Source organism: Clytia hemisphaerica, unplaced genomic scaffold (genome assembly GCF_902728285.1).
Source record: "Clytia hemisphaerica strain Z4C2 unplaced genomic scaffold, Clytia hemisphaerica genome assembly, whole genome shotgun sequence".
Classification (NCBI taxonomy): Eukaryota; Metazoa; Cnidaria; class Hydrozoa; order Leptothecata; family Clytiidae; genus Clytia; species Clytia hemisphaerica.
Genome location: NW_027103638.1, coordinates 43,609 through 70,936, shown reverse-complemented (window position 1 = coordinate 70,936; position 27,328 = coordinate 43,609). Strand labels below are relative to the sequence as shown.

The 27,328-nt window shown below is 37.6% G+C and overlaps 1 long non-coding RNA gene across 4 annotated transcripts in view; it reads right to left on the bottom strand.

Moving 5' to 3' along the window:
* Positions 1-3,309: 3,309 nt before the first annotated feature.
* Positions 3,310-27,328, bottom strand: part of LOC136802723 (uncharacterized) — a 33,891-nt gene continuing 9,872 nt past the window's right edge. For 2 of the 4 annotated variants that reach the window (XR_010846051.1, XR_010846049.1), the window contains 4 exons: positions 17,088-17,190; positions 16,666-16,806; positions 5,809-5,906; positions 3,310-5,030 (listed from right to left, as the gene is read on the bottom strand). This is a non-coding gene — a long non-coding RNA (uncharacterized lncRNA). The remainder of the gene's footprint in view (positions 5,031-5,808; positions 5,907-16,665; positions 16,807-17,087; positions 17,191-27,328) is intronic. The other 2 variants (XR_010846050.1, XR_010846052.1) reach the window with 2 other exon arrangements.

The following is a 27,328-nucleotide window of genomic DNA, read 5'->3' as shown; positions in this document are numbered from 1 at the left end:
CACTAGTGAACATTCTAAGACTGAGACAAAGGAAAGGAAAAGCAGAAATGCCACCGCCATTTTCCCGATGAACTAATAGTTGAATGTGTAAATTTTGCAAGTCATTATTTTTACACCCTTATCTTTACTTTTCATCAATGTAGCCGTTTAATTTTCAGTATTTCATTTTTGAGCAAATCAGCACAACAAACGTTACTTTTCATGAGATCGATGATGTCATTTTGACAGGGCGAAAAAGACTCTGAGAGAAGAAGAAATATCTGAGAGCTTTTAATATTACTCTCTCTGATTGCAAAATGACGCCATGAAACGCATGAATTGCCGAATAGCTCAGTTAAGTATTTCAGGAAATTCTTCGACCTCCAACCTCGGAAATCTTCCGATTCAAAGACTTTTAGATAAAAGGACCGGTTTTTGATGATTTCGTCTCAGAGATAGCGGGGCCAGGCACACGGCACTATTTGACTTACAAACCCATCGTCTGGAATTTTCACCAAGATTCGAACTTTCTCTTATTCAACGGGAAGTGGCCTATCTTATGAGATGTCGGAAGAGAAAGCAGTACTAATTCTATCGCGTGACCATTTACTGTAACTTCACAGAAATTTATTTCCTTCATCAACTACAAAATCGTTCAAAAGGCTTTACAAAAGTTATAGGGTGCGACTTAATTGAGTGTTTGGGCAGTTTAAATAAGTTTCAGAAAGCGTACTTTTGGTGATAACATTTCGCGGGGATAGAAAATTGGGCGGGGTATGAAATGTGTTTTTAAACATCATTTTCGTTTTCCTTTTTTCCTGGTTAATAAAACTTATCCCTTTCCCACATTGAAGGCGCATAAAAGCAATTTTTGCAAATTAATCCGACGGCATAAATTTTTGAATGGGTTTATTTTTTAAATAAATATACACAGATTGTATTTTTGACGCAAGTACTACTCTGGATCATTTTTGGGGGAAAACATGCCGTTTTTACAGCCATTTAAGAAAATAAGCAATTTCCCTTCTAAATAAAATAATCATCTAATTGTATTTCAGTCACAAATCTTTCTACCGTTTAAAAATGCTGTTTTTAAGGAGTCAAAATACATCCCTTCTCACTGACCCGGTGCGATCTTATCACCAAGTGAGGGTAACAATAATGGACCAAAACTCGATGGGGGTTGATATTCCAGTGTTTTTGATGGATGGCGATTTGAATTTCGTTGTTTTCTAGTCAGAGAATTCAGTGGGGATGGGAAAAATAGCATAATATATTGCAGTGGGGATTTATTTATCCGATTGTTTTCAGCGGGGACAAAAATTGGAGTAAAAATTTCCACTGGGGACAATATTTTGGCCAATTTTCTCAGTGGGAAGGGTTCCAAGTGAGTCTGTGAGAATGAGGTGTCAAAATTGCTTAAATATTGTTGAATTTCTTGCGATGAAACATCGCTATTCATGATATTCATTACGTAATGTTTTATAGGGAATTAACCCGGGTTTTATCAATATTGAGGCAAATTTGAAAACCTCCCTAATTGGGGTATCTCCGTAGAAAACATTGTGTTGTGAATATCGTGAATTGCGTGTTTTCAAATAGCTTTTTCTTTTTTAATACTTCCAATATAAATTGCATGTCCTGACGCAAGATTGAGAGCACCACCCAGTTTTAACACAGCGTAAAGTAGTAAGCAAGCAAGTGGTAGAATTGACTCTCGCTAATTCGAACTCAAACGGGGTATGTAATTTGCTCGAATTGCAGATAAATTGGAAAAAAGAGAACATTCTGCGAAGGTTTTTCCCACGACGGGGGCTGAGAATTTCTTAGAAAGATTCATTCATTCAATGGTGTATATTCATTAATTCATAATATGCACCATTGCAATGTCTTCTGACATTACATCACGGACCCAACAGCTGATTGGTTGTAAGTGACGTAAAATCAGTCAATACGTCACTTGCAACTAATCAGCTGTTGGGTCCGTGGAAGACATTGCATTGGTGCATATTACGAATAGAAGTTCGTTTAAGCGAGAATTCACTGTAGGTGTACAGAGCAGCGGTGTTAAGCGTTAGTTACAGGGTCTTTAATGTATTATAAAAGGTTGCGAAAATGGGATATTTTTCTACATAGTCCGGAGTTTTTAACAAATAAAAGACCAGTTTAAGTTTTGGTGTTTTTCGGTGATTTTTTCAATAGGTCACCCTGCTAACAGAAACATTGCTTTGACGTTCATCTGGCGTCAATGATGGATGCCATCTTTCAAATTTCAAAGATATTCAATTATGAGAGTATTGGGCTGTTCCGTTAAATAACCATAGAGTGGTGGACGAACCTTTGCAAGTCAAAATAAAACTCTTGGAAATGTGTGGATACCCCTTGGAATATGGCAAAATCAGCAAAGATTCCCTGGAAAAATTATTTCCTTAAAGTGAGAAATTTAGAATATTTTTTTAACCCTTGGAAAAATGAAAAAACACTCCCTTGGACGCCCTGGAAATTCTTCTCGGATTACCCCCAGGTCTTAACTTTCAACGAAGTAGCTTTCGTCGTTTCGAGCGTAAAACTCCTGAAAGTCTGGAGCTGTCTATTGTGTAGACCAAGAAAAGCAGCGATCTCCGGATGAAACAGTAAACCCGTTAACTTCTTCATCAATGGGAAAAAATTGGCTTTTCCAGAAAAAAACCATATACCCCCTGTTGAGGAGGTCCATCCCTCTGTGGCTGGAAATGCTGTGACCCCCTGGAATTCCAGGCAATTTCAGGTGTAATCCCCTCTGGAATTCTGAATTTTAGTAGGATTTAAAAGCTACCCCCATGGGATTCCAGTTATTTTTGACAGATTTTTTATTTCCCTGGAATTCCGCCACATATAAAACCTTACCCCCTTGGAACGGAAATGGACCTCCTCAACAGGGAGTATACGTTTTTTCTCTGGAAAAGCCTAATGTGGGTTATGCGGATAGAAATAGATAAACGACTTTAATTTGTCGATAATTTGGCTTCATTGACCCCGAATTGATAACAATTCCCGAAAGTGGAGGGGTTTGCCTGGGAGCAAGTTTTTAAAAATTTGAAGGGGAAGCAATCAACTGGAACACAAAGACATGAAGGCATTTGGTAAAATTCGTGATAAAGCGCTTAATTGACCACGCAAAGTGCTCTGTACAACCTATCTGACCATTAGGATAGAGAGAACGCCTTTTTCGCAATAATGGAGAGAGCCAACTTTTAGGTAAAACCTATTTGAGCGATGATGAAGTATGATGAAGGAAATAAACACCTGTGCATAAAGTAAATGGTCACAAAGAAAGTTCAAACATTGGTGAAAAATTCTATCCAATGGATTTGTATTCAATTTGTACATCCTTTCCCCGGTCCCATCACAAAATCATCAAAAACCAACACTTCCTTAAAGTTTCTGAACCTTAAGATTGCGGAGGAAGATTCACGAAGAAAATTCTCAAAATACCGTCCGAACTATTCAGCCAAGTAACGTTTGTTGCACTCCCTTAACAGACAGAACTTCCACCCCAAAAACTTTTTTTGACCAGGAAATTCATATACAGAATTTCGAAGAAAGTAATTTTTCGAGTTTTGTCTGTCAAGGGTATTTGATCAAAATAGAAAATTGAAGTCTAAACGGCTACTAGATGAAAAGCAAAAACAAAAGCTAAAAAATAATAGTCTGCAAAAATATTCAAGTATTAACCATCGAAGAAATGGTGAGTGACACTTCTATCATTTCCCTTCCCTTGTACCCAGCCCATTTAGAATGTCACTAGGATCAATATAGCTTCGTAATCAGAGCAGCTCTTTCACCTCTCATTGGCAGATAGGATAGAGTGCCTTGTTGACAAAAATATAAAGGTTGTTTGATTTCTCAACTCCTTATGCAAGGGCTTTTCCAGAATGAGAAAATGAAAGAAAATATCGAAGAAAAAGAACCATTGGCCTGTTTCATTTTATATCCATCCATGGGGTGGGTTGACGGCCCTTTTCAAGATAAACGGTTTATGAGATTGTGCTATTATTTCCTAGAAAAACGACAACATTCGCAAATATCATTCGCAAAGGATTGTATTGTCCTGGAAAAACTTTTGTACCACAAAGTGAGGATGGGCAAACTGAAGTCAATCTTTTAGCGCTTGGAATTTCAGAATAATTTTCAACGCCCCGGAAAAAAAATAGGTCCCTGGAAATCCCAAAACTTTTCTTTGAAAACTTCGAGATAATACAAACATGTATGGATATAAAATGGAATGGACCTTTGCAACTCATTAGTTGTGAGACGCTCGGTAAAAAACAATTCTGATAGAAAAGAAATTGTGGCAGTGAAACGTTAGATTTCAGGAAAAGCCCCTTCCAGGCCACAAAAAATTATTTACACCGGTCAAAACACTATTTGTAAAATATAATTAAAGCGAACTCCTTTAAAGTCACCTTGCAAGCAAAATATTGTTTTGAACTAGTATTTAAAGTATGGGACAAACCAGAACCACAAAAAAAATCCAACTGAGTTGAAAAGGTAGGCTCGCTAAAAATTGAGATTGTTTTTAAAACGACACAAATCATCGGCTAGTTTGGTGGAAAATGTCTAACTAATTCATTTTGAAATTTAAAAGTCCACCTCATCAAAAAACGTTTGGTGAAATTTAACAAGAAATATCATTGAGTTGATATTGAGACAACTTAATTTCGTCAACTCTCTCCAAATGAACGATATAATCTAAAACACTGGCCAAGCAACATGGACCGCGGTTGACGACGGGGCTAGAAGAGGCCATCTTTCATCATCATCATTGAATACACTGATTTAAATACTTCTACATTCAACCAAAGAAATCACTTCCAGATGATCCATCCATTACCATTATATCATTTGATTGAATTGGTTCATCAAGACACGTCCAATTCTATAAAAAACATCGAGCAAGCATTCGCACCAACGGTCCCTCAGCTATGCCAAAACAATTCCATCATTAAAATACTTATCGAACAACAGATATTTCCATGATAATTGGGATTTTCACGCCAAATTTTCGTATTCTGAAAAACAAGGACAGAGACGTCTTTTATATCTTAACAAACAGAATATGGAACTTATGGACAGGTCGATTTGGATTCTCTTATCATTCACAATAAATAGATTAACTAATTGAGTGAGATTGTGCGATCGTATCCAATGAAACTAGAGTTACATGATTTCGTAACCATCATTTCATTTAGCCATAAATTTGAAAACTAGATAAACAGCGAGCTTAATTTTCATTGGTATCTCACGCTCTAGCTAATTTCTGCAGTAATAGCATTACCCCCCCCTCATTCCTTCATTAAAACATTTTAATTGGTCTTATTCACCCATTTCGGCCATTTTATATACACCCCCTCTCACTGCAAAAATTGGCCGAAATATGGCCCAAAAAATTATCCTCCAATTTTTGTCCACACTGAGATTAATCAAATAAACCAATCCTCACTCGCTTCGTTTTCATACGAAGGCCGGATTGAAAGAAATGTGCATTGGTTAGATTACGAAAAATATGCCAGGTGAAAATAAACAAAGCGATAGAGTAAACGCACCATTTTAAAAACAGCGCAGATCTTAAGGATTCAATATTCTAGCTTGGGAAAACAGAAGATTCCTCTCTAGCCCTTCTTGCTTCAAACTGACTGCTTTGACCTATCCTTTACACACAAGTGTATGATATATTTTCGGCTCTTTCACATCACATCATTTCTTTCACTTCTGGAGGTATTCAAGTAAATACGCATAAAAGAGGTAGGGGGAGTCTGACTGATAGCCGATTCATAAACTAAATCTTACCTGTCAGAGTTCATTTCAAGATAGTTTTCATACTCAATATTCGCGCATGACAGCGAGATTGGTTTGGGTTATGTGCCACTCATTGAATTTGAATCATACTGAAATGAAATAAAGATTGATAATTTAAAGCCAAAACTTTGAGCTTTAAGGCATATCATGAAGTCCTAATTCAATTGCCATATGACTATCTAAATCGCGCGGTTTGCCCTTCAGCAAGGCTCAGTAGCCAAAACTGCCCGACCCGGGTTATGTTAGCGGTGAATCAGAAAATTTTATGTACAGGTCAGTTCTACCTGTACTTTTGGAGCCACATCCTGAAAGAGCGAAGCACAGCGGATCTAAAGGAACCTAAATAAATAAATCTCAGCTTTCTGGTGTCGTAACTTTTAGTTTGAATCAGATCCACCGCGCTTAGGGAGCCAGGGGTGATTCTTTCGGAGAGCTACAGCATATATGAGGGTTGGTAGTTGATGGTCTAATGGAGGCCAAGCATTATCATGTCTTCCGACAAGCCTAGGGTGAAGAATCAGAATTACAACGCAACTAGTCTGATAACGTTGAAGGAAAACAAAGACCAAACCAAGTAACTTCTCTTGGTGGCAGTCGTAGTGTCAATGGCAGGTGTCAACATACCGACTCTCTGGCATTGTTCACATTGCAGTGCAGCTGTTTTTGTGCATTGCTTCTGTTACAGAGTAGGACAAGGCAACGACAGAAATTAGCCATTCACCGTTGTTATGTTTACATTACTACAATCAAGGGGAAATTCCCCAGGAAGTTTTGAAACCACAATTGATTTGTAAGTGCTCTAAAGTAGGTTCGAAGGGTAGAGTTTTAACGCGATCTGAGGATCCAACAGTTTAAAAATAGTCCAAGGCTCAGAATATAACCTGGAAGTCTGCCAACCCATCCCAAATTGAAACATTCGATTAAATTAAAGAGATAGCCCAAAATCGTTCTCGCCGGAACTTTAACCCTTTCCGTGCCGATGTCGTATATATACGACATGCAAATTTTCACTCTACTTGCCAATGTCGGATATATCCGACATCAATTTTTTTACCTAATTGCCGAGGCCTTTAAAAAAGAGTCAGCGCTATTGCCGAGAAATCAGCTTTTAGGAAAATGGTTTTCTTATTTGCCAATGTCGTATATATCCGACATAAAAAAATCCATAGTAGTAGTGAAAGTATATATTAAGTGCTCAAAAGATTAATTTCAGGTTTATTTTAGTCTATCATAAAATATATATAAAACAAATGTCAAATACAAATGTCAAACATTGGCAAATAGGAATAAAATATCCTTGTCGTATATATACGACATGCGGCAACACGAGTTAAAATTTGCATGTCGTATATATACGACATCGGCAAATCAGGTTACTAAAAAAAATTACCCCTCGGCAAATGGATTGGGGTACAAAAATAAGGTAACGGCACGCAAAGGGTTAAATCTTGAAAAACGTTAAAATAACCGTAGTTCTCAATATATTTCGACCATGATTGTATGTACAAGAAGTCATGAATTATATCTCAAAACAGCCATCAATTTTGAAGCCCCTGAAGTGTTCAGTCAGACACTCGAGTCTGATAGTGTCTTTGAGAATCATGATGAAGCATCTATCCTAAACCCGAAATTCATACTTATAACAGAAGAAAGGGAAAAGGACCATTTGGCACCTACATGTTTTCTTTTTTATATAAGCATACAAAAATCAAAAACTGATTAGGAGATGCCTAGATCGAGAGATTGACAAGGCTGAAAAATGCTTGGAGATGCTTAAATATCATAAGCAAAAATTTAGGGGAATTCCGAAAATCCGCAAAATCCCAGCCAAAAACAGCCAAAATGTAAATACTATATGCTTAAGTTTTCGCCATCTGAGCCTAGATATGCTTATAAGTGCAATGCTTATAAAAAAACATGCACATCTTAACTGTTAAGCTAAATTTCCGTACACTAAATTCGACAGCCACGAGAAAAAAATTCAAGCAATTCCTTCGAGCACAAGGTCTCGGTCTGTGCTTTTCAATCAAATATAGCATTTTGATACCGACCCAGCAATCGTTTCTCATGTCTTTGGTTCCTATACACATTTTACAACGTCTGCACGGAAGTCATAATATCGTCAATCGATGAAATTTCTGATCGTTACCCTATATAGTAACTCTAAAACCACAATCGTCTGCTCAAACAGAAGCCGAAGTCGAGGATTTCTTTGAATCTCTCTTTAATCACATGACATCCATTCCCAACCACTCATTCTTACTTGTCTGTGGAAACTTTAATGAGTAACTTAAAGGTGAATTCCTATCATACAATAGGAACGGCTCTCACTAACAAGATTTCATGAATTTAATTTACTTGATTCAAATACATGCTTCAAAAACTGAGAAAAAGTCTGGCTATCTCCTCTGAATCAACTTTCCAAGACTGACTACATTCTCTGCCGTAAACGTTGGAGAAACACTCTATGCAACTAAGTCATCTCATCATTTAACCCTGTCGCCTCCGATCATCTCATCGTAGTATGTAAAAGTAAATTGAAATTGAATCTGCGCACTACTAAGAAAATCTTTATCAAGAAACTTAACTGGGCTACCTTAAGATACCAGATAATATGGTCTACAATTTCCAATGCAGTTCAAATGAAATAGAATGAGACTATTCCACCTTTCTCGTTGTTAGTATGTCTTCCTGCAAGAAACACATCTCTGTCAAAAAAGCCACAAAGAGATCGAACCCCTAACCATTCCACAAGCTCGTCAATTAAAGTTGACGATCTCCAAAGAAATCGACTGAAAACCGAAAACCGAAAACCTCATCGCTCACCAGTTCAACCTGCACCTCGGGAGCCAGGGGTGGTGTTTCGGTGAGGGAAAGTAAGCAGGGAAGGTTGACGCTTTAACACATAGCCTCTCACATTCTCAGACTGCTGTGTGTGTGTGTTAGGAGCCATATCCTTCACGAGGTGCCCCTGTTTGGAACAGAACACAGCCGATCTAGAGGAAGGAAAATTGCGCAAAAGACTGCAGATCTTTCTATTCATTTCAAGGAGTCAGATCAGATCATCGCATTGTTTCTGCTCATATCAAACTGACACTTAGAGGTAATAATAGCAAATCCAAAAAAACTCAGTCGTTTGATTGGTCTATTCTCAAAAATGACCAAAATATATCCAATCGCTTTACAAATATTCGATGCCCTTAGAAGACACAAATGAAATTCACCTAACCAAACTTTAACAACTTTGTCATTGGCTGTGAAGAAGCAGCACATAATAGCATACCAATAAAAAAGAAAACCAAAAGACACATACTAGTAGAGGGCATTTTGTAAAATCGCTCGATTGTTTTGGTTAAAGCACTTGTTATACATTTTTGGAAAGCTAAGGGGTAGGGGAATCAAAATTACTTTGGTTCCAATTTTTTGTCGGACACTTTGGTGTGATTTTCGGACAAATATAACGGTCTCAGGCAAAAATCATAGGGTTAAAAATTAATGAAAATTTTAGCTCGAGAAAACGGAGACCTGTTGTATATTTTTGGAAAGCTCTCAAAAAATTAGGATTAGAGATATATTGCAAGTATAGGCGATTTCTGTACCTAACTCGAGATATTGAGCTTCAAAAAGCGCAAAAACTGGACAAAACAGCTGTTTCTGGCTGAAAAGCACGGTTTTCAAGGGTTAATATCTTTTTAACCCTACGATTTTTGCATGAGACCGTCATATTTGTCCGAAAATCACACCAAAGTGTCCGAAAAAAAATTGGAACCAAAGTAATTTTGATTCCCCTACCCCTTAGCTTTCAACAAGTGCTTTGACCAAAATAATAGAGCGAACTCAAAAAAACGAACAAATTTCCCCCTACTATACATTTGGACACTGACGACATATCCCTAAAAGGAGATAAGCTCCGCAAATGCTCAGAAATAAAGAACAGACCAACATTAATAAATTCCTATCTGCAAGGATTGACCTTGAAAATACATACAAATCGGAACGAGCAAATTATTTAAACCAGAAAATTGACGACATTGCATCAAAATGCATTAACCAACAGTCTTCTGAAAATAATCAATGAGATAACAGGCCGAAAATCATCCAATACCTGCAAACTTAAAGCCCTAAATGATGAAGAAAGGTTTAAGTTACATTATGTATGCTTTCGATAACACCTCAGACAAAGTCAATGCACTTAAGAAACTTATCACGGAGTGCATCAATCGTCACACACCTGTACGTAAGATCAAACTGACCCGTCCTTCGTCCCCATGGATGAAAGATCTTGAAGTCCGAGATTTACAACGGCAGAAAAATGAACTACGGCTAAATTTGAAAAATAACTGCAACAATGAACAACTTGACCAACTAAGAAACGTGCGGAACAACCTCAAATCGACCATCCGAGGAACGAAAAAGAAATTTCTTAAGAACCTCCTAGCTAACAAATCCTCAGCCGAAACATTGAAAGTCATCAACAAATTACTACATCCCAGACAAAAACGCATGGACGTTGATCCAGACGAAATTGACAAGTTTTTCAACTCAACTGCCATGAGGACAACAGGAAGAAATGTAGGAGACCTCTCAAAATCGTTCATTGAAGAACTACCCGAAGATCTAGACAGTTTACATCTCCATCCTGCTACGTACGATGAAGTTTCGAGAGCTATCCAGAAACTTAGATCAGATTGTTCCACCGGACCTGACAACATCCCTTCAAAATTCATCAAGCCAGTATCCCAATATCTCACATCACCTCTAACCGATATCATCAATAACTGTATCCAATCATCGACCTTCCCAGATGAATGGAAAATTAGTCGAAGTTGCCCAGCCTCCAAAGTCACCGACCCCCAATCCTTGACAGACTACAGACCAACCAGCATCTTGCCAATCTTGTCAAAAGTCTTTGAAAGAATTATCCTCCAACAATTAACCGAGCACATCGAAGAAAAATGATTTACCTCGAGAGTCAATCTGGTTTCAGAAAACCGCATTCAACTATAACCGTCCTACTCAAGCTGAAAGACGATATTAGAGTTGCAATGAGCAGAAGCGAAGTAACGCTATCTGTATTTGCCGATTTCTCAAAGGCTTTTGACACCGTTGACTATCGAACTTTAATAAAACAACTTAGTAACCTTGGCTTCGCTCGAAAAGTACTTTATTTGATTAGAGATTATCTATCAGAACGCAAACAATACGCCCAGATCGACGATAAATCATCGAGCAAATTAGACGTACCCAGCCGGCACACGACGTCAAAACAACGTCAAAACAACGTCCATTTGACATTCATAACGTCCAAATAACGTTATTTGAACGTTAAAGCAACGTTGTGTGCCAGCTGGGTACAGTTTAGCGTTCCACAGGGGGAGTATACTTGGCCCGATCTTGTTCATCTTGTATGTGACCACTATAAACACCAACGGTCCGAGCACATACCTGCTATATGCCGATGATACTACGCTACTCCGACACACAAAGATCCAAGAACTGCAGAGCGCCATCGAATCGGTCCAAAATGAAATAGACAACATCAACCTTTGGTCTGAGCAAAACAATCTTTGTCTAAACACAAAAAAGACAAAAATGACAATCTTTTCGACCAGACAACTTGCACAACGCCATTCCCTCGCGGAACTCGTCACGGTTATCAAAAGCGCTGGACAGGATATTGAACAGGTCAAAAACTCGGTGTTCCAGACAGAGAGCTCCGAAATGGTAATTTGGTCGCACATGACATTGAGGACACATCTCGTCTAACTGGCACCTTTGCACATGAGGCCGCAAAATGCTTCAACAACATGCCTGTTGATATCAAACGAATTGACAAAAAGGAAAGCTTTGCTGATAAATGCTGGAATTTTTATTTTGATAGGGCGTTAGCCAAATCTCTAAGCTAATGCAATTCAACCTTAAGTCACAAACTTAATCAACACAGTCGATCTAGTATCTGATACTTACGTGTAGTCTTTAGCATTTGCAGCCTAGTCTATTTTCTAAGGTCATTTATTTTCAATCACTTGCTATATATTTGGACTCACTCTTCTTGTGTTTTCTAGCCAACCAGCGATTCTAGCGTTCCCCTTTTGATATATTTAATTTATGTTAAGATTTATTTTATTTTATCTAAAACATCGTTCTAGCATTTTATATTCCTAAATGAGACCAAACCTATATTCTATTTTACCGCAGCCACATTCCACAATTTTGCCATCACAATATCTACAAATTTAACCGAATGATTTTAGTTTTGATGTTGCGCTAATACGTCTAGTCTATTCTACATTCGAATTTTCTTCTCAATTTGATCTCCTATGAATATATTAAAATATTATTATATTAGTAGTTTTTCTCCCTAATATTTAATATTTACTATTTCATTGCATAACTAGGACTTTGACAACCTACACAATTCGATCTATGTGATTTTTTATCTATATCATCTTATCCGACGAACCTATCTTTCAGCGTCTTCTATATTAGGTTGCCCATTGATTTACTATTTCAATACTATGTAGCCGACCAACCCACTAAGCTTCCATTACTGACTTAGCTGTCCACTTCGTATCAGTTTGAATCGTAGAATTTTATATACATTTATATTACATATACATAAAATATTTTAACTTCTTGTAAGACGAACCAATATACTTTTGGAGATCAAGAAATTAATGATGATAAAGAAAGAAAAAAAAATAAGTTATGGAAAACTCACTGGGACTCACGCGGGACAACAGATACTGACGAATCTATACCATAAACATTATCTCACACGAATTACCAATAATTAAAGGTGATTTCACCATTGAAGAATTGGACATTGTTTTAAAAAGTATGGAAGACAAGAAAGCATGTGGCTTCGACAACATACCCGCTGAAATCTGGAAGCTAAGAAACTTCAATGATATCATGTTGTCACTTTTGTAACTTGGTCTATCAAGGCCAGCCAATTGACGAAAGGAAAGAAGGATGTATTCTTCCTTTTCCCAAAAAAGAGACCTTGGTGTTGCGTCCAACTATTTAGGAATCACCCTCACATCAATAGCAGCTAAAATTTACATTACCATGCTACTAAATAGACTTCGACCACACATTGATCCGTTATTGCGAAAAAAACAAAATGGCTTTCGACAAAACAGATCGACGGATCAACTAACGGTCAGATCTTGACCATTCGTACATTAATCGAAGAAGCAAAAGAAAAGAATCTCCCACTTGTCCTTCTATTTATCGATTTTTCTAAAGCATTCGATTCTATAAATGGAACTAAAATGAAACAGATCTTACTCTTATATGGCACGCCTGAAGAAACAGTTTCAGCAATAATAATGCTCTATAAGAATACAAAATCCAAAGTCAGATCTCCAGACGGTGACACTGATTTCTTTAACATAACCAAAGGAGTGTTGCAAGGTAACACGCTCACACCATACCTCTTTTTAATTTGCATTGATTACATAATGAGGAAAGCAACCGAAGATAATACGAATCTTGGCTTTACTCTAAAACAACAGACAAGCCGTAGACATCCCCCGATATGATTATGCCGATGATTTATGCATCACCTCTGACCTTCTCCATGATGCAACTATCCTCCTCCATCGTATTGAAGAAGCGTCCATCAAAATAGTCTTTGTCAATGCAAAAAAAGACAGAGTTCATGGTTTTCAACCAGGCGCATTCAGGTTCAATAAAATCCCGAACGAACCAAATCATCAAAGCTGTTCAAGAATTTGCCTACCTCCCTCTACGAGAGAGATATGGAAATCAGACTAGCAAAACCCTGGTCAGCCCTCAACAAATTGGACAAAATATGGAAATTTAACCTATCAGCAAAATTAAAAAGGACTTTCTTCAGAGTCGAGTTAGTTTTTCTATATGGAGCTACCTCGTGGACCCTAACTAAAACCCTCGAGAAAATACTGGATGGTGCATATACGAGAATGCTTCGGGCAGTTCTGAATATTCATGAAGAGAACATCCAATAAAGAGATTCCTCTACGGAGATCTTACACCAATAAGCCAAACATTGAAAGACAGACGTCTCAGGTTCGCTGGACATTGTTTTGAGAGCAAAGATGAGCTGGCTAACAATCTTGTCCTTTGGCAACCAAATCACGGTTTCAAAACACGTGGAAGACCAACAAAGCCATATCTTGAGCAACTTTGTGAAGATCTAGGCTGCTTGAATGAAGACCTCCCGGTGCTCATGAGAGATCGAACACGGTGGAAAGATCAAGTCATCAGATGCCGAGCTCAATGGACCCGGTAAGGTATTGACAAGGATATAGTCTACTTGCGATTCTGTATTTCACATGTCAGAAATAAATGTCAATAGTCTATTACTTTTCTTTCTCTGAAATTACTGAAATTATATTTATGTAATCTGTATTTAGCATTCCCGGGAAAGGTTAAGTGGCAGTTGACCGTTATTGCGTGTTATTACATGGTAAGTAAACATGCTGTCATCTTTACCGATGTGTCCGTTAAAGTCACCACGCACCAGTAAAATATCATGCTTTGCCTTTGGTACAATATTGATAGTGTCTGTCAGCTCGTCGTAGTGGTCGTTGGCATCTTTGATACCATCTTGTGGTGCATTGTTAACGATGACTGTGGTTATAGGGTTGCCGTTGAACGTTGTTACGAGTATTCATCTGTTCACATACTTTACATTGGAAAGGAACTCTCAGCAGCTTTGTTTACGAGGACACCTACTCCAACATTAGCCGCGTTTTGGGTATTCCCCTCCAGGCTAATCGAGTCATCATACGCATCCAGGTAGGCTGGTGTAGTTTATTGTCGATTTCTTTGTATCAGGGTGAATGATTTTGTGATCCACGATTCCAAGGATTGAGACGTTTGAATTAAGAAAGACCTTGGCAAGTTCAAGTCGTTTGAATTGAGGTTTTGAGCTTTGATAATCTCTGTCAACCAATGCAGATGATAGTATTGAAAGCAAGACTATGTACAAGACTCTTCTTGCCTATGGTATTCCGGAGAAAATTGTCAACGTCATTGAAATCTTGAACAAAAAGAACACAGCAATGGTCATGACACCTGACGTTCTACAATGCGATCTGACTGCACCTGATCTGTTTATCCTAGTCCTGGACTATGCACTCAGAAAGTCTTTCAACGATGAAGATGGATTCATTATTGAGAAAAGAAGACAGCCAGGTCTTCGTTTTGCCGACCTCGATTTTGCAGATGATATCTATCTGATCAACGAATCAATCGTAGAATATAAGCATCTTATGCACAAGCTTGAATTGGCAACCCTGCATCTTCTCCACAAGCTTGAATTGGCAACCCTGCATCTTCTCCACAAGCTTGAATTGGCAACCATGCATCTTCTCCACAAGCTTGAATTGGCAACACTAACTATTGGATTGTGTCTCAATGCTAAGGAAACAAAATATATGCACCTCAACCCAACTACAAATAATGATATTCAATCAATTGGAGGCCTATGCAAACACTATAGTCACTTGAGCCTGGCCTGCGTGAAATTCGCTCGATAAAATCTAGAGATATGGTATGCGACCAAAACCAAGATTCATCTTTTCAAAGCCAGTGGGATATCCTTTTTGATTCATGTGAATCTTGGCCAATCACGACTGCCCTTATGAAGAAACTTGACAGAGCCTATCCACCGATGGTAACGTGTCAAACAAGATTTTGTATGGGACACATCCAAAAGTAAGCAGCTTAATACAAAGGAGACTGCAACTTTCTGGCTATGTCAATAGAGGGAATAAACCCGCTACGAAATCGATTCTTTGGGATCCCGTCCACTTGACGAGGAAAAAAGGTCGACCGCAGAAAACACTCAATAAGGTCATCGAACCAGACACTGGGCTCACAAAGGAAATAATTCTTTCGGTAAACGACAGGGACAAGTGGAGAGATATGACAATGTCGTCATTTTCAAGTGCATGAATTACGCATGTATGTGTAAGTAATCGACGCGAAAGTTTCAGATCTTCGATTCGCGAAAATAAGTCCACACGTAAAAAGTCCACATGTAAGTTAGGTGTTGTTAACCCTCCCTGAGCTGCAGTAGTGTAGTGGTTATCAATTTTGCCTGCCGTCCGGGATTACTGAGTTCGAGTCATAGATTTATAAGCCCGAAGGGCTAGATGTCGGGCTTTAAGCCATCGCAGGCAAAAAAATTTGAATGTCGGAAAAAATATTGTTGCTATTGTTTTCAAAAACCCGCGGAGCTTCTGATTGGCCAAGCGCTGAGATTTTATCGTAATGTCACGTGACTTAGGTAGGATTTCATACCTAACCTCGGCACACTTTTCAGCAAAAGTTGGTTAAAATTCGGGCTTTTATAAATCTATGGTTCGAGTCCCACTCGGTGTTGTGGTTTACTTGGCAAGTACCTTCGTCCGTGTCAACCCATACCATTTGAGGGGAATTTAGTAGACAGATACTCAAGAAGACTTTCACTCTAAACACTGTGTATGAGGTTGGGAATGCGCTGGCCATGTTCACGCCATATTAAACCAATCGATCCAAAAAAACTGTGCCAGTGTCTCGCAAGCTAACAGGCCGTATAAACTAGAACGAGTACAAGACAAGGCGACTATTAGACCGCTCAATACAGTACCTGGCATCCTCTCTAAGGAGACATTAACCTTCCTATTTGGATAAAAATGGTCATGGAAGTTACCTTACATTTAATATCCCTTCAATTGAACTTAAATTTTGATTAAGTGTTTGCATAAGTTGGCCTTTCTCAAGAGGGGTATTTAGCACCAATAAACGATAACTATCATACGTTAGTAAGTTATTGTTGAAAATCTAATATGATCACAAAATGCTTCAAATTACCTGATATATATCATAAATCATAGCCATTTAGCTCTCAACTTCGCGTGCTTGATGCAATGAGCGTTGAGGATAATTCATTTACTCAGAATACGCCACAAGTGATGGGCGGTGGGCGGTGTCAGCACATTTTGTTCGTTTCTTCTGAGTGAAATGAAAAGAAGTGATATCAAAGAAATATGGGGTAGATGCATTCAATTCTTAAAATTTTAAGGATTCTCTGTCACTAGAAAGGTCGCGAAAGCTTTGTATAAAAAGGAGATGACCAAAGGTTTTGAAGTAACCGTTAAATCTTACCGTAATGAGCCGATACTGTCTTTCCGCGGAGAAAAGTTTATTACAAGCAGATATTTTGGTTCAAGTGAAAGAAAAAAATCCGAACATTAAAATATTAAAACTAATCTTCTACGCCACATAAAACTCACCATAGGAATTCTTTGGTTACATCTTCCAGACTCGATATATTTATGAGCTTGTGTAAAATTATCAATTTTGGTATACATCGGGTGGGTCCGTCTTCACGTTCACCTATAATAGGAAATACATTAAAGGAGGAAATTTTGGCGGGAATTTAATTTCGCTTATGGCCGAAAAAGTTTTTTCAGAGGGAATTTAATTTGACGGCAGACTTGAAAAATTAAATTCGGGAATTTAATTTGGCGGACGAGAACATTTTTGTCCAAAAGAACGCCATTAAAAAAGGAAAAACCTGTTTTTAAGCCTGAAATAGCATACATTGGGGGCATAAATAGAGCAACTTAAATTTGGCGGATGACGGAAAAATTAAATTCGTCGGGAACTTAATTTGGCGGATTTTGACAAAATCCGCCAAATCCGCCAAATTTTCTTCCCACCAAAATTTCTTCCTTTAATGTATCATTCGGAATATGAATCTTATCGAATATCAAGAAGAATAGCGTAAATATCCTGTAGTGTTGTGTATTAAAGCAAAGTTTTTCATCTCAGACAGAAAATGAACTCGACAAGAATATTTTCAATACTTTTGCTAAATTTTTGCAAATCATTAAACGGTGGAGAGCGAAAGTTTCTTTTAATACTTCAATGAGACAGTAAAACTATAAACACTGCAAAATGGGTACATGAGCGGAAAGGATACCCTTTTCACACCACGAGAATCGCTCGCGTAGTTACAAAGATTCAGTTTACGAAAGAAAAACCAACAACAAAAACCAAAAAAGCTTGGGGTTAAGGGCTCTGGCCATAGTCAAAAAATTGATTTTGGTATTTGAGCATAAAAGTTAGGTTCCAGGTCAGGGGGGGGTCGGTACTAAAATCTCAGACATACATGAGTACTAAAAGGATTTTCGCTAATTTTTGACATACCCCCACCTATTTTTCGAAAATGTTATTTTAGTACACATGTACTAAAATTATTTTGAACAATTTAACATAGATACCACCCATTTTTTGCCCTTTTACGGCTTTAAATTTACCAAAATGGGGTCATTGTTACAAACCTAGTCGAATTTAGTGCATCAATCTGCAAAATAATATAATTTTATTACTAAACTGTGCTGAACTGTACATAAAAATATTTTTAAAAAATATTTAAAAAATTGGAAAAGTTCTGAAAGATTTCTGCAGATTTTTTTGAAAATTCCTGAAAAAAAAAATCAAATTTTTTCCAAAATTGTTAAAAAAAAACTCCATTTTGGCTGATTTTAGAACAAAATACTAAGATTTTTCAAAAATTTCTTTAAGAGACCACCCTTTTTGGTATTTTAGTACACATGGTACTAAAATTATTTTTGAGCTTTTTTGCATACCACCACGTCACTAAATGTCATGATGTCTGAGATTTTAGTACCGACCCCCCCCTGTCCAGGTTCCTTTATACTTTTAACAAAGAATTGCCTTTACAATTTTTAATCAAATCCCTTAAAAGTAATTAAAAATTTAATTGCAAAAATGACGTTATGAACTTTAAAAAGACGTTAATAATATGTTGCATTACACGTTTTTTTTATATAAGAACAAACTATATAAGAACATAAGGCTTCGAGCCCAAAAATTTAAGAACATTCTAAGAACATACTAAGGCTTTGGAGACTTAAAAACATACAATTTCTTAAGAAATTACATCAAAATGCTCAAAAAATGCTGAAAATAAGAACATTTTAAGAACATTTTTAGGCTTCAAATCCAAAAAACTAAGAACATCCGAAGGCTTCGAAAATTTTTGACGTTCTTATAAAAAAAAAACGTGTACCCTTTTTTATAAAAAGTGCTAAGTTTTAATGGGTAATTAACCTTTTTGTTTCGAAATTTTTTCAAACTGTCCGCAAAGAATTGAACTGTTTTAAATTTTTCGGAAAATTTTCTAAATTGATGCATCAAAAGTAATAGCTGTTTTTCTATGAACAATTGGAATGAAAAATTGGTCAAAAAGCACTTTATTTAAGATTTTGAGACAAGTAAGCTTTTAGAGACATTTTCCGAAAATATGTTTTTAGTTTGGTAAAAGATACACCATCTCCAGTTTTTTTTTAATATTTCTTCTTCTTCGCCGAAAATAAGCTTTTCAAAGTTGAAATACTCTTCGTCGCAAAAGTCTTCATTTTCTTCTTCATCAATTTTTTTCTTAGCGATTCTTAAATTTTCAGACTCAAGGATAATTGGCCTAACAAAAAATGTATAACATGTCAAAGTTTTGTTAGCTACATCAGGCAGAAATTCATATTTTGTACATGACAAAAATCAAAATTCACTATGGTCAGAGCCCTTACGTTGCGTAATTTCTGCCATTATACAAGCAAACGTTTGAAACTGTAGGGGCGATCCCTTACGTAAATTTAACGTTTGCTTCCATGGTGGTGAAGTTATAAGTCGCGACCCAAGCAACCACCTGACATATAGCCTACTTGAAAATAAAGAGCTCGGCCTACGATATAGTAAAACTATGATGACGATCTTGCCAACTTTAAAGCCCGACACAATGAGAACTGAAATCTAACTACCACCTGGGTATCTGGGAACCAGGTAACCCTGAAATTCTCCTAAAATTTCAATTAAATACATTCAGCCTAAAGTAATACAGTGCAACTAAACTATAGAGCGTAGAAAATCCCTAGGAAACGATAAAACCTATATCGCACATTAACCTCACACCTCGATCTCAAAGACACTTTATAGCGTGAAACAAGACCGTCGTTCGAAATTCCCTCTAAAGAAGCGACTCCCCTTAACTTGGACCCGACCTAGGACACAAACACACAACCACGAAGTATGTTAAAAATTTGTAGAATTATACGTAAACAAGCACATGCTGAATGGACCTACCTGAGACGGATAGTCAGAAACATGCTGAATGAAAATGTTCGAACGAAAAACTGGCCTTTCGATGTTTTAGAGGTAAGGAGCCATGCTAAGTTTTGGGCACAAACAAAAACAATCTTTTCTTTCATGTAAAGATACCCAGCTCTTTAAAGATAAATCTAATGAAACAACTTCCACAAATCCAAAATTCGGCCCAAAATTGGCTAAAGCTTTTTCTTTTAAAAAATCTTTTAAAAAATCTTGAAGTCTTACACTGTAAAAAAACCAGGAAAAACTAAAGAAGGAATTTCACACAAAGTCCCAAAGAACCACTTTTTGCCCAAAAATCGAAAATGGGATTCCATCAGATTTTAAACAATACCATTTTACATCATTGTGCAAAAAATCATATCCAGTCAATCGCCAGAAATGCTAATTTTCCCTAAAAATGACAAAAGGAAATTTCCCCGAATAAGAAAATCCGACTTTTACGGCCAAAAAGATTTCCGGAAAAACGGCTTCAGTCACCTTTTAGAGAACCTTGTCCTTTATTTTCATGCAAAAAAATCAGAAAAACTAATGAAGCAATTTCACACAAAGTCGAAAAAACCCCATTTTTAGACAGTTTTGGCCCAAATTTGCCCAGAATTTTTTTTTTCGAAAATCGGGCTCCGTCACTTTTTGGGTACTGTCAGTCATTTGGCATCACTATGCAAAATATCAGAAAGAAAATAATGGGCCAATCCCGAGAACAAAGGTTAAATTAAAGTTCCTCCGAGGAAGGTCCAAAAAATAATAAACCACTTAGTATTCTTTATAGATTTCACCGGAACTCTAATTTAGAGTTACCATTTGTAACATTCGCAGTGCCATCAGCCTAGCCTTTGAATTTTAACCACCTGATATCAGTCTATCTATGACGATCTTGCCAACCTCCTAGCCCACAACATTTAAGACTGAAATCTATATCGCCTAGGTATCTGGGGACCAGACAAAAGCTACGTCACACAATACACTCATTTCTCGATCTCAGAGTCACTTATAGTGAGACCAGACCGTCGTCAAAGTTTCTGAGAGAACCGAACCGCCGTTCGCAATTCCCCCCTAAAGAAGTGACTCCCCTTAAATAGGACCCTACCTGGGACGTAAACACGCACGCACACTCACAAGCTCTGGTATTTATCATAACATAAAGAGTGTCACCAGCCTAGCCTTTGAATTGACCGGGAAGTAGTTCAATGATTTTCTAAGATTTAAGGGTAAATGTTTAGAAGAACAAGTGATCTACCAGTGTACGGTAATATCTCAGGAAAATGAGGACGGAATCTATTACATTTGTCTAACGGAAAATTCATTCAAAACATGCTGGTATCAGCATAACTATACACCAACACATCGTCAACAAAGTCTTCACAGTCTTCTTTGACAACGGCTGCAGTGATTTTGTCATCAGAAAAGATTCTGTCAAAACACAAACGCAACAAAAACTATTGAAGGAATCCTAATTCAGTGGCATCGGAGAAGCAACAACCAAGGAATCTATAATATTAACATTCCGTCAGTTAACAGCCTATATCCATGACAGGGATGTGATTGGATGAACTTAGGCAATCTTTCCAATTATTAACTTGCCGAGAATCAGACATATACCGAGCATTCCGTGGCAAACTTATTTTGCTTCCAAAACTTGTAAATGAAAAACAGGATGCCGATGATGATGATCGACATGACGTATCTTCAATTTGAACCTAATATCATTGGGTTTGCGGTAACCGAGTCCGAGCAATTTTAGTTGATTACTACAATCACCCACACCGCCTATCGCTCATGATGTCATACAACATATTGACAATGGACAATAATGCTCACCTAACCCTGGCTCGACGCCAAGAGTTACCGAAACGTATTTCGTTCGAGATAGCACAGTACAACTATCAACAGATTTGAATTTGCGTGTGTGAAGTTCGTTTTAGGGCGTTACAGTCATGCAACTGCCTTTGCCTACTGAGGACTATAAACAGATTTTTATTTGTGAACAAGAAAATACTATTTAAACCTTTTTACTCTTTACCTTCAATGCCCCCGAAAACGAACAAAAAAATAAAACATCGATTAAAACCTAGATCTACGTGCTACGAGCTACGCACCCACAGAAGCAGACGGAACTGAACAACAAAAACTAGTGTTCTACTCAAATCTAAACAAAGCAATCGTGAAGAAAAACCCAAAAGAAACAGAACCTTATGTTGTCAGAGACTTCAACGCTACAACTACCCTTTCACATAAAAGATGCTTCTTCGACGGAAAGAAAATTATCACTGGTCCACTTTGTAATGACAATGGAAATCAATTGAAACATTTTGTCGTATTCAAGAACTCTGTATTTCGAACACTTTCTTTATGATACATCGTTAAACATGACACAGTAATGAGAAAGAAACCCGCAAAGTCCTTGATTATATTCTTACGGAACGTCCAAAAGTATACGACAAACTGTAGAGTTTACCTAGGTATTGATGTTGACACAGACCGCCAACTTCTCAAAGCAACCATGTGTACTCCCACAACCAGAATTACTCGAAGAACATACAACAAAACACCAAACGAACCGAAACATGATGTTAAGCCTTTACTAATACCTAAAGTTAGAAGAACATTTGTTGAAAATCTGAATCGAAAGCTTGAAACGAATCATCCGTTCGATGAAGACGTAAATGTGTTTTCACAGAATCTTTTAAAAACTGTTGAGGAAGCTGCAAACGAGGAACTTCCTCACAAAATAAAAATGACCAGCGAAAGAGAATTCTGGAAAAACGATGCAGAACTGACTCTGTTCTGTGACGGATCCGATACGACACGAAATGGAGAGTCATAAAAAACTCTCTAAGAGAATTAAAAAACGTGTGCAATTGAGAAATCTCAAGATGAATAAGGAGCTGACGAAAAAAACGAGTTTGCAACAAAACAACAAGTTGAAGAGCTCTTCAAAACCATCAAGTCCGACGGTTCAACATTCAAATATATCCGTGCGTGACCCAGAGAAATCGAAAACATATTTTGAAATACATTTCATTGGCAACGTAAATAATGAAATGAAACCCATTGAACTGATTGATATACCAAATTATATTGCTGTATCGCAACAAATTACCTGCGAGTTTATCAATTTTGACCCTCCAAAAAAGAACGAAATTGTATCTACTCTCAAATCCTTAAAGAATGGTAAATCCTCAAACCATCTGCCTGCAGAATTCTTCAAGTATGCAATCCAACAAACGCGCTACTATCAGAGCTCGAATCACCCCTTTTTCAAATATGGACGACGAAATCTATACCTTGGGGCCATTCAAAGCCTTATGAAAAGGAGCAGCTAAAGTAAGGGCAAAAGACCCGGCATCGTACAGAGTTTTGCAAGTAGGAACGAGTCTTTGTAAAATTATAGTGAAAATAATCCTAAATAGACTTAATAGATTAATATGATTAGTATGACAAACAACAGCTCGACCAGCAGCAAGGATTTAGACGGGGTAGAGGAACCGCAGACGGCATATATGTGACAAAAAGACTTCAACAAATCTCAGACAAAACACAAAAGCCACTCTGCTATCTCCTATTCGTTGATTTGAGCTCCGCGTTCGACCACGTTGTGCGAAAATTGGCTCTTCGAATCCATGAGATACCTGAGATTTCCCGAGCAAGTCGAGCCTACCCTAATAAATCTACTCGAATCATTGTATCATAAAAGAACAACATCATTAGCACAAACTCCAGATGATGTTTACGAGCATCTACTTGGCGTTCGCCAAGAGGGGGGGGGGGGCAGAATCCCCACCACTATACAACCTGAACAGGGATTATGTCATGCGTGCGTTTATGCAAAACTGTGAGGAGAACAATGCTAAATTTCTTAAACTAAGTACAGAATTCGTGCTAACGCTACATCCAGAGATGAAAGAGCGAAATGCTTGCTATTACGGTGAACAAACTGTTCGCTGGGCTGGTTACGCTGACGACTTAGAACTAACATTCGAAAGTATTTATTACAGGACTGAAAATCCTCAATGAAACATTTGTTCGTTTTCCACTCCAAATAAACGCCAAGAAAACCAAAACGATGATAATAAATTTAAAGTCCCAAAACCAAGATGAGTATCCTCAATCTATCGTCACGCTTAATGATCAAGTCATCGAAAATGTTGAAGTGTTCAGATATCTTGGAGTTGACATACACTTCAATCAACCTTCAACAGGAGATGCAGAGATTGACCTAAGAATTGCTGTTGCTCAAAACAAGTACAACCAAATGAGTAAAAAACTACACAATCGAAAGATATTCTTGAAAACAAGGGTATATCTCCCAAATACAATGGTGCGCGGTCGGTTGACATATTCCTGTCAAACGTGGAATATCACTTAACAACATCAACATCGAATCCGATCCACCTACATCAATATGCTTCGTAAGATGGTGAGAGGCGGTTTCGAAAGAGGAATCGATGACAACAATGAACAAACTTTTCACTTCAGTCTTCGTCATGTTAAGTTAAGATATTTTACGAGTCTGTAAGACTGAAGACATCCTTCAATACGTCAAACGACGGCAGCAAAACTATCTTGGCCATATTACAGGACTAAAGAGCACCAGCATCGTCAAAAGACTGATTTTCAACGACAAGACCAATAAGAAGAGAGGCCGACCAATCAAAACTCTCTAAGATCAAGTGCTTGATAGTCGGTCAGCAGAAGAGTTCTACAAAGAGGCATCGAAGAAAAAAAAAAAAAAAAGAAGGAGATGGTTGGCCTTCGCCCTAACCTTAACCACTCAATGTTGGCACCTGCGAACACGAGCTAAAAAAGAAGTAAGAAGAAGTAAGTAAACGGCCTATCAATCTTCTAATCAGTCTTGACTGGTGCTGATGGAAGTCTCGGCATTATTGAGGGACGCCCTTCATTTGGCTGATGTTCACAAACAACATGTTGGCCATTTTAGCCAATTCAACACCATCTCATCACAAACAACTCATTTCAGCTATAAATCAGTGGTTGTCTTAGATAGCAAAAGCAATAACCATTCGATGATCGAGAACATTAGCTTTAGGGAGGGGAGGGGAGATTAAACAAGATCTTATTAGAAATTCAATCAACATCGACTTCAAATCAATAATTGTCACATCAAAACTTCATTTAATTCATGAACCGTCACTCTCGTCCTATAAGAAGAAAACACCCGAAATCTACCATCAGCAAATTCGCAAGCTTAACAGGCAACAAAATTTCAGGTAAGAGCGACATAGATAATTCAGAACGCAAGATGCAACAGCTCAGACTTTTCGATTATATGAATTGTTAACTTACCTATATTAAGAATTGAATAAATTCACGCTCAGAGTTAAAGGTTTTAGTTTTACATAAGAGTTTCCGTCTCATATCAGGCACATGTTTTTCTTCTTCTCTTTCTCACCAATCTTGCTCACATCTGTATCAATTCAATATCAAAAAGTTTGTAAGTTAAAATTGACGAGCGAGCAAACGATATCACTCTTCTTTAAAAACAAAAACTTTAAATTACCAAAATCATCAAAAAACTTCAAAACTTCATTACCTTGGCGCATCCAACACGACAGGCTTCACAGCAAACGTACGGAAGATGTACCGGGTATGGCATGTGACCTCAAACAACATTGCCAAGATTCTGAAAATTTCCGACCGATCTGTTAGGCGAGTGGTTAAGTCGAAAGGGATCACTTTTCAACGTTTGCAGCACCCTCTATGAATGAAGGTAAACGCGGACGAAGAGTTGAATGAGCGGAAACCCTCTACAAGAAGTTTGCACGAAATTCCCGTATGGTGGAGAGAGCAATATTTCCAGATGAGTGCGACTTCAAACCGTTCAATAACCAAAACAACCGGGTATACTACAAAGGAAAGAAAAAAGAAAACTGTATTGAGATGATCTAAGGCAATGTGACCTTCATCAAATATGGATCGACAATTTTAAGACTGAAAGTTTAACATATTCTATAGTACACTTTCTCGAGCTATCGAAGAGTTTCCCACTCACTCCATACTTCTTGTTGCTAAAATCTCTGCTCCCTTTTCGTAAGATGACTCCACAAACAGGAAACTTGCTTCTCGACTTCACCAATCAACACAATCTGATCATTACAAATACTAACTTCCAGAAACCTCGTCCAAAGCTGGATGCATCGTTCCCCAAGCGGAGCACTTTCCCAAATTGACTTTATCTTGTATCGAATACCAGGCATATGATAACTGCTTTTAACGACGACATAAGAATACATTGTAACTTTGTAGATCTCAACCTTCTTTGAAAACAGCGGCAGAACTATCGAAACTGAAAGAAACGATCAAATAAAACGAGAATACGATAAAGAAACTAAAGACAAATGAACATCATCTACTCGAAATCGTAGAAAACACAAAAAGAAGAGCTTTCGCTATTAAAGAAGAAATTATCAGATGATCCAGCCTTCCATACTGTAGAATATGTCGAGAATAAGCTCGAAAAGAAGTTAGAAGACTTTCGCACCGAAATCCTGTCCACCATTAAGGAGGAGCACAAAAAATCGTACGCTGCAGCCGCTTCTGCTGGAACATCTGCTCCCTCAAATGACAACTTAAAAACTGCAGTCAAACAAGTACACGATCGAATAACATTATAATCCATGGTGTCAAAGAATCGGCAGATGATCCTACCAAGGAGGATGAGGATTGGGTGAAAGAACTTATCGAAAATCTTCGTGTGAAAATAAACACCAAACATATGATGAGACTCGGATCTAAAGCTGACGACAAGAGTAGACCAATACTTGTTACCTTTAAGAGCAAAAAAGGAAAAGAAAGCCTATTTGGAAATCTACACGCCTTGAAAGGGAATGCCAAATACAAAGGTGTCAGCATTTGTGATGATCTAACCCCGACTCAAAGGAAAGACTTCAAAGACCTTGTGCAGGAAGCCAAGGAAAGAAACCAAAGTGAAACAGATGGAGTCTGGCGATTCCGTGGGTCATCAAAAAACGGCTTCCGCCTCAAGAGGGTAAAGACCAACGGCCCACACCATCAATACAATAAATTCAACAAAAAAAAAAAGAAAAAAAAAACGTAAAAGAAGTAAGAAGCAAAACCAAAAACATACAACAAAATCACAGGATGCAACAAGCTAATATCATATCTACCAACAATATTAAAGTTCAAAAAGACATGAGAATTCTCTATGCTAACGCCGATTAATTTACATCTAGAAAATTAATTGAATTACAAGCCCATGTACAGAAAGAAAAAACCTCATCTGATTGCAATATGTGAAGTGAAAACGAAAGTAGGCCAGCTAAATAAAACATCTACATGAATACGAATTCGGGGAGTACAC